Source organism: Schistocerca nitens, chromosome 1 (assembly GCF_023898315.1).
Source record: "Schistocerca nitens isolate TAMUIC-IGC-003100 chromosome 1, iqSchNite1.1, whole genome shotgun sequence".
Lineage (NCBI taxonomy): Eukaryota > Metazoa > Arthropoda > Insecta > Orthoptera > Acrididae > Schistocerca > Schistocerca nitens.
Genome location: NC_064614.1, coordinates 396,335,436 through 396,341,597, shown reverse-complemented (window position 1 = coordinate 396,341,597; position 6,162 = coordinate 396,335,436).

The window sequence follows — 6,162 nt, the reverse complement described above, 5'->3', positions numbered from 1 at the left end:
TTTTTTTAAGAAAGCTGTAGCAGATAGCTGATAGATGTCCTGGTTATTTTTTATTATTCACAAGCCACATCCACATTCATTATAAAGCAATTATCTCTGTCTTATGAGAACATAGGTAGTTGTCATTTAGCTAACAGGCATCTTCAGTTATTGAATCTACATAATCATAACATTGAAAGCCATGGCTCGCAAATTGTGTATTCAAAATTCTCATGAATGGTCTCATGTCACTCTTTTCGTTCTTTCAGAAATGACTCTGGCCCACCAATGATCCAGTTACTACATACACACAAATATCTTGCCTCTGGAGATTTCTTTCCATCCATTGGAGACTTCATTGGTATTTGTGATGGGACAGACACCACTATTACTAAAAGGATATGTATGACAGTGGATGCCATGCACAAGAGATAGTTTTTTTAATTATTTCAGTTCTCTGATGTAATTAAAAGAAAACAAACAATGTACACTCCTGGAAATGGAAAAAAGAACACATTGACACCGGTGTGTCAGACCCACCATACTTGCTCCGGACACTGCGAGAGGGCTGTACAAGCAATGATCACACGCACGGCACAGCGGACACACCAGGAACCGCGGTGTTGGCCGTCGAATGGCGCTAGCTGCGCAGCATTTGTGCACCGCCGCCGTCAGTGTCAGCCAGTTTGCCGTAGCATACGGAGCTCCATCGCAGTCTTGAACACTGGTAGCATGCCGCGACAGCGTGGACGTGAACCGTATGTGCAGTTGACGGACTTTGAGCGAGGCCGTATAGTGGGCATGCGGGAGGCCGGGTGGACGTACCGCCGAATTGCTCAACACGTGGCGCGTGAGGTCTCCACAGTACATCGATGTTGTCGCCAGTGGTCGGCGGAAGGTGCACGTGCCCGTCGACCTGGGACCGGACCGCAGCGACGCACGGATGCACGCCAAGACCGTAGGATCCTACGCAGTGCCGTAGGGGACCGCACCGCCACTTCCTAGCAAATTAGGGACACTGTTGCTCCTGGGGTATCGGCGAGGACCATTCGCAACCGTCTCCATGAAGCTGGGCTACGGTCCCGCACACCGTTAGGCCGTCTTCCGCTCACGCCCCAACATCGTGCAGCCCGCCTCCAGTGGTGTCGCGACAGGCGTGAATGGAGGGACGAATGGAGACGTGACGTCTTCAGCGATGAGAGTCGCTTCTGCCTTGGTGCCAATGATGGTCGTATGCGTGTTTGGCGCCGTGCAGGTGAGCGCCACAATCAGGACTGCATACGACCGAGGCAAACAGGGCCAACACCCGGCATCATGGTGTGGGGAGCGATCTCCTACACTGGCCGTACACCACTGGTGATCGTCGAGGGGACACTGAATAGTGCACGGTACATCCAAACCATCATCGAACCCATCGTTCTACCATTCCTAGACCGGCAAGGGAACTTGCTGTTCCAACAGGACAAAGCACGTCCGCATGTATCCCGTGTCACCCAAAGTGCTCTAGAAGGTGTAAGTCAACTACCCTGGCCAGCAAGATCTCCGGATCTGCCCCCCATTGAGCATGTTTGGGACTGGATGAAGCGTCGTCTCACGCGGTCTGCACGTCCAGCACGAACGCTGGTCCAACTGAGGCGCCAGGTGGAAATGGCATGGCAAGCCGTTCCACAGGACTACATCCAGCATCTCTACGATCGTCTCCATGGGAGAATAGCAGCCTGCATTGCTGCGAAAGGTGGATATACACTGTACTAGTGCCGACATTGTGCATGCTCTGTTGCCTGTGTCTATGTGCCTGTGGTTCTGTCAGTGTGATCATGTGATGTATCTGACCCCAGGAATGTGTCAATAAAGTTTCCCCTTCCTGGGACAATGAATTCACGGTGTTCTTATTTCAATTTCCAGGAGTGTATATTGATTAACATATTTTTGCTCTGTAATCATTTGTTTTAATTTTTATCTTCTGATCCTTGGGTTTAATGATCATTTTCTAAGCAGTACAGTTCTTTCTCCTGTCTCTGGTTCTTGTCAAGCTACTTTTGAAAGAACACCATCTGCAACTCTGCCCATTCTTTGAAATTGAGAACAGGTAGTTTTATCCTGGAAACAAAACTAACGGTTCTAAGCTGAGATGACAAGAAAAGAAGGAAGAGTACAGTGAAGACGTCACACCTTTGGTTACTTCCCTCCCCCTCCCGGATTACACATAGCTACTTGAGATGATTGCACAAGCCAAATTTATGTATGAAATAGGTACTGTTCCTCAAATATTTAGTGTGATATAGCACAACAGGCTCCAGGTTGATAAGTGCCATATGTACATTTCTACCCCAAGATTATATATAAAAAAATATTGGTTGCTTGTTGTAAATGTTGGCATCTTATTATTTGTATATACTCAAAATAATTCATAATCACCAGATTATAGAAACAGAATTTATATGTGCCCAAGAACAGTAAAAGTGGATGCACAAGTAGTGTTTATTTATCAGCAAGGGCATTTTATGTATGACCCCTATTGCTGCTGTAATGAATTAATCATTGTAAAATGTAAATAAAACAGCTGCTAGCCAGTATCTCCTCTCATAATGTTCAGTCAAATCTGATGTCTGTGTTGTAACAATTTGTTGGCGAGACTGAAAACACCAACTATTTCACAAAGCAGACTGCATTTCACAGTTGCTTCTGTATTATGTGCCCACTTGCAATTCTTCTTATGACATACAGCTACATTTGATGGAATACTATCATGTAGAAATGTTGCATCTGAATTCAACTGACTGTGCCCGCATATGGGGCGTCACCAATCTGTACATGATATTCACGAGTTTCTTTTTTAAACTAATAATAACTGTACATCTGTTGTAGCTTCTCTGCTGATCTATGTGAAGTTGTTTGTGAATGGAAACTTGCATATTTTTTCCTATGCTTCATTTGAAGTCTAGAAAGATCTCTTACTCATCAAACAACAAGTACCTTATCATTTGACTAATTTCAGTCTAGGTTGTTATACGTGTCGCTACCAATTTAGTTACATGTTACGCACTAATATTTTCATTGAATGAGACTGCAGCAGTTCTTATATTTTCTGCTGTGCTCTTGAATTCATTTACAGTATCTATGAGCTTCAGAGTATCCTTAAGCGAAAAGTTTTGTGACCTGGAACGCTTATCACTCACGTTTGACATGCTGTTTCTGCAGAAGACGACTAAATAAATATAAAGTGACATACGTGAAAATACCCAGAGTGCTCTTCAGTTGTTGCCAACTTAACTGGGCGTGAACACTATTCCAGGAATAACTAACTGAGGATTAAAATGGCAACATACAATGTGCATGACAAGTTAAGCAGTGGTTAGCCAATCCTTTGATAGCTAGCCGTGAATTTATTCTGAGATTGTACAGCTGGTCCTAAGTAAATGATTTCTCAGAATATGTAGAACATAAACTTGTATTTTATATCAGTGACACTACAGTTTCATCTGCAACTGACATAAAGGAAGAACTTGACAGGGAAATAAATAGTGCAAAACAATCTTTTCACAAATCAATCTGAAACAATGTATGCAGTGTTCCAAACCAAACACAATGGAATGTATGTAATATCACAAAATTTTTAGGAACTATAATAGATATGTATGTTAACTGGGGGAGTGAACTATATGTACTGTGTAGAAAGATATCCGTACACATTTTCCTCATGCACAAAATGGCAAACATTGTGGATAACAAAGTTTTCACGACAACGTAGCACCAGGTTGCATTCCACATCTGTCCTACACAATTCATATATGTGGATGTACACTAGATAACTGCTTAAAGAATATTTAATATTATGGTAGTGGAAATGGAAATGCCATGTGCCTAGGGCCTCCTGTCGAGTAGACCGTTCGCCTTGGCAAGTCTTTCGAGTTGACGCCAAGTCGGCGACTTACGTGTCGATGGAGATGAAATGACGATGATAAAGACAATACTGTCCATCATTACACATAATATCAGTTAGCGTAGCCCAGCACCGAACGATAAAATCGAGATTATGAGATGTCATTCGTGATACAGTAAGTCGGAATATTGGATCGGAATTGAGGCATTAACAACCATAAAGATCATCAAGAGCCAAAGCAAGCTTCATAATGTACGTTCTTCATCAATTTATTTGTGGTAAATTGGTGAGAATGAAACACCATTTCAAAACATCGACCATTATTTCCTATCCAAAATACACATACAAACATATCAAACAATATTTATAAAGGAATAAATAGGCCCTGTTTACATTACCTATTATGTATTTTTTTCCTTACATAACTTGTAATGTCATGAACAACTGTGTCTTCTTCATTAGAGCTGCCTTTTCACTTTCAATGCTATTTAATGAAAAAGTCTTCATAAACTTAATTTGTTATTTGTATACAGTGTGGGTGTCAGTTCTTTTCTGTTATTGTAACACGTAATTCTTTTTCGTCTCTAGATATGAGACCTCATAGGACACTCTTGCTTCTGCTTCTGCTTCTCTTTATTCATCCATTAACAGTACACATTGTATGGATGTTGTTTAATATCTTCCTTGAATTTAAGAAATTCATTAATTTTCTTTATTGTAGAAGGCAATGCACTAAAAAGTATTTTGGGCTGGTAGTTTACACTTTTATGGTAGAGTGCTCCTTTGTGGGAGTCTCTGTGAAAATAATCCCTGTTCCTTGTTTCATGGTTATGAACCTGATTATTTAATGTTGAAAACTCCTGGTGCAGTTTTAGAAAACATATAGATTCATAGATGTATTAGCTAGGAAGAGTCATTATTTTAAATTCTTTAAATATTTCCTTCCATGACACTCTGCAGGGAACCCCTTTCATTATTCTAATAGCCCTTTTTGAAGTTTGAAATGTTGTTTTGCCATACCTTTTATAATAATGCTAGTGTCATTGGTGAACATCACCGTTTCGGCAACTGTCAGATGGTTTGGCAAATCATTGATGTACACCAAGAACAACAGACGGCCTAACACGGAACCCTGGGGCACTCCATAGCTAGTTTTTTTTTTTAATCTGAAAGATACTCTTTGCGTTGATGACATATTTGTACTTTGTGTTGTCTATCAGAGAGATAGGACTTGAACCATTTGAAGGAAGTCCCCAGACCCCATAAAATTCTAGTTTCATAAGCAATAAGTCATGACTGATTAAATCAAACACTTAAGATAAATCTAAAAATGTCCCACAGCTTAATTCGTTCTTGTCCAAGGCATTTAGAACCATTTTCATGAATTGGAAAACTGCCGTTTCTGTGCATCTGTTCTTTCAAAATCCATTTTGAGCTTTAGTCAGTATTTTATTTTTATTAAGGAAGTCAGCTAGTCTTTCATTCATTACTCTTTCAATTACTTTAAAGAAACCTAACAATAATGACCCTGGCCTATAATTATTTATGTCAGCTGTACTATTCTTTTTGTGAATTGGCTTTATTAGGGAGAGTTTTAGTTTTGATGGGAACACCCCTGTCCTGAAAGAAGTATTGGTTCAATTGGCTCTGAGCACTATGGGACTTAACTGCTGTGGTCATCAGTCCCCTAGAACTTAGAACTACTTAAACCTAACTAACCTAAGGACATCACACACATCCATGCCTGAGGCAGGATTCGAACCTGCGACTGTAGCAGTCGCGCAGTTCCAGACTGTAGCGCCTAGAACCGCTCGGCCACATTCGCCGGCAAACAAGTATTACTAATATTAGTTAGGTGAGTATCTATACTGATAGAACTAAGTTTGATTCCCTATCCTAGAATTCCGTCAATACCACAAGACATTTAATTTTTTAGTTTATTACTAGCATGTGTTGCTGGGTACGTAAACATTGTCTTTTCACAAGTTGGTACTTTTATGTTTTTGTTATTTGAATTGCACAGACTTTTAATTAGGTTCAGTGCTATGTTCACATAATGTTCATTGAATATATTGGCTACCTGTTGTGCAGCTTCTATCACTTTGCCCTCACTTTTAATTTTGAAATTATGGGTCTTGGTTTTACATTTCCTATGCTATTGTTTATAACCTTCCTAATTGATTTTGATTTATTACTTCCCTTATTAATGTATGAATCATTGCTGAGCCTTTTTGCTGCCTGTAAAACTTTCCTATAGACCCTTCAATATTTCCTATAGTATGGTTTTATTGTTGTATTTA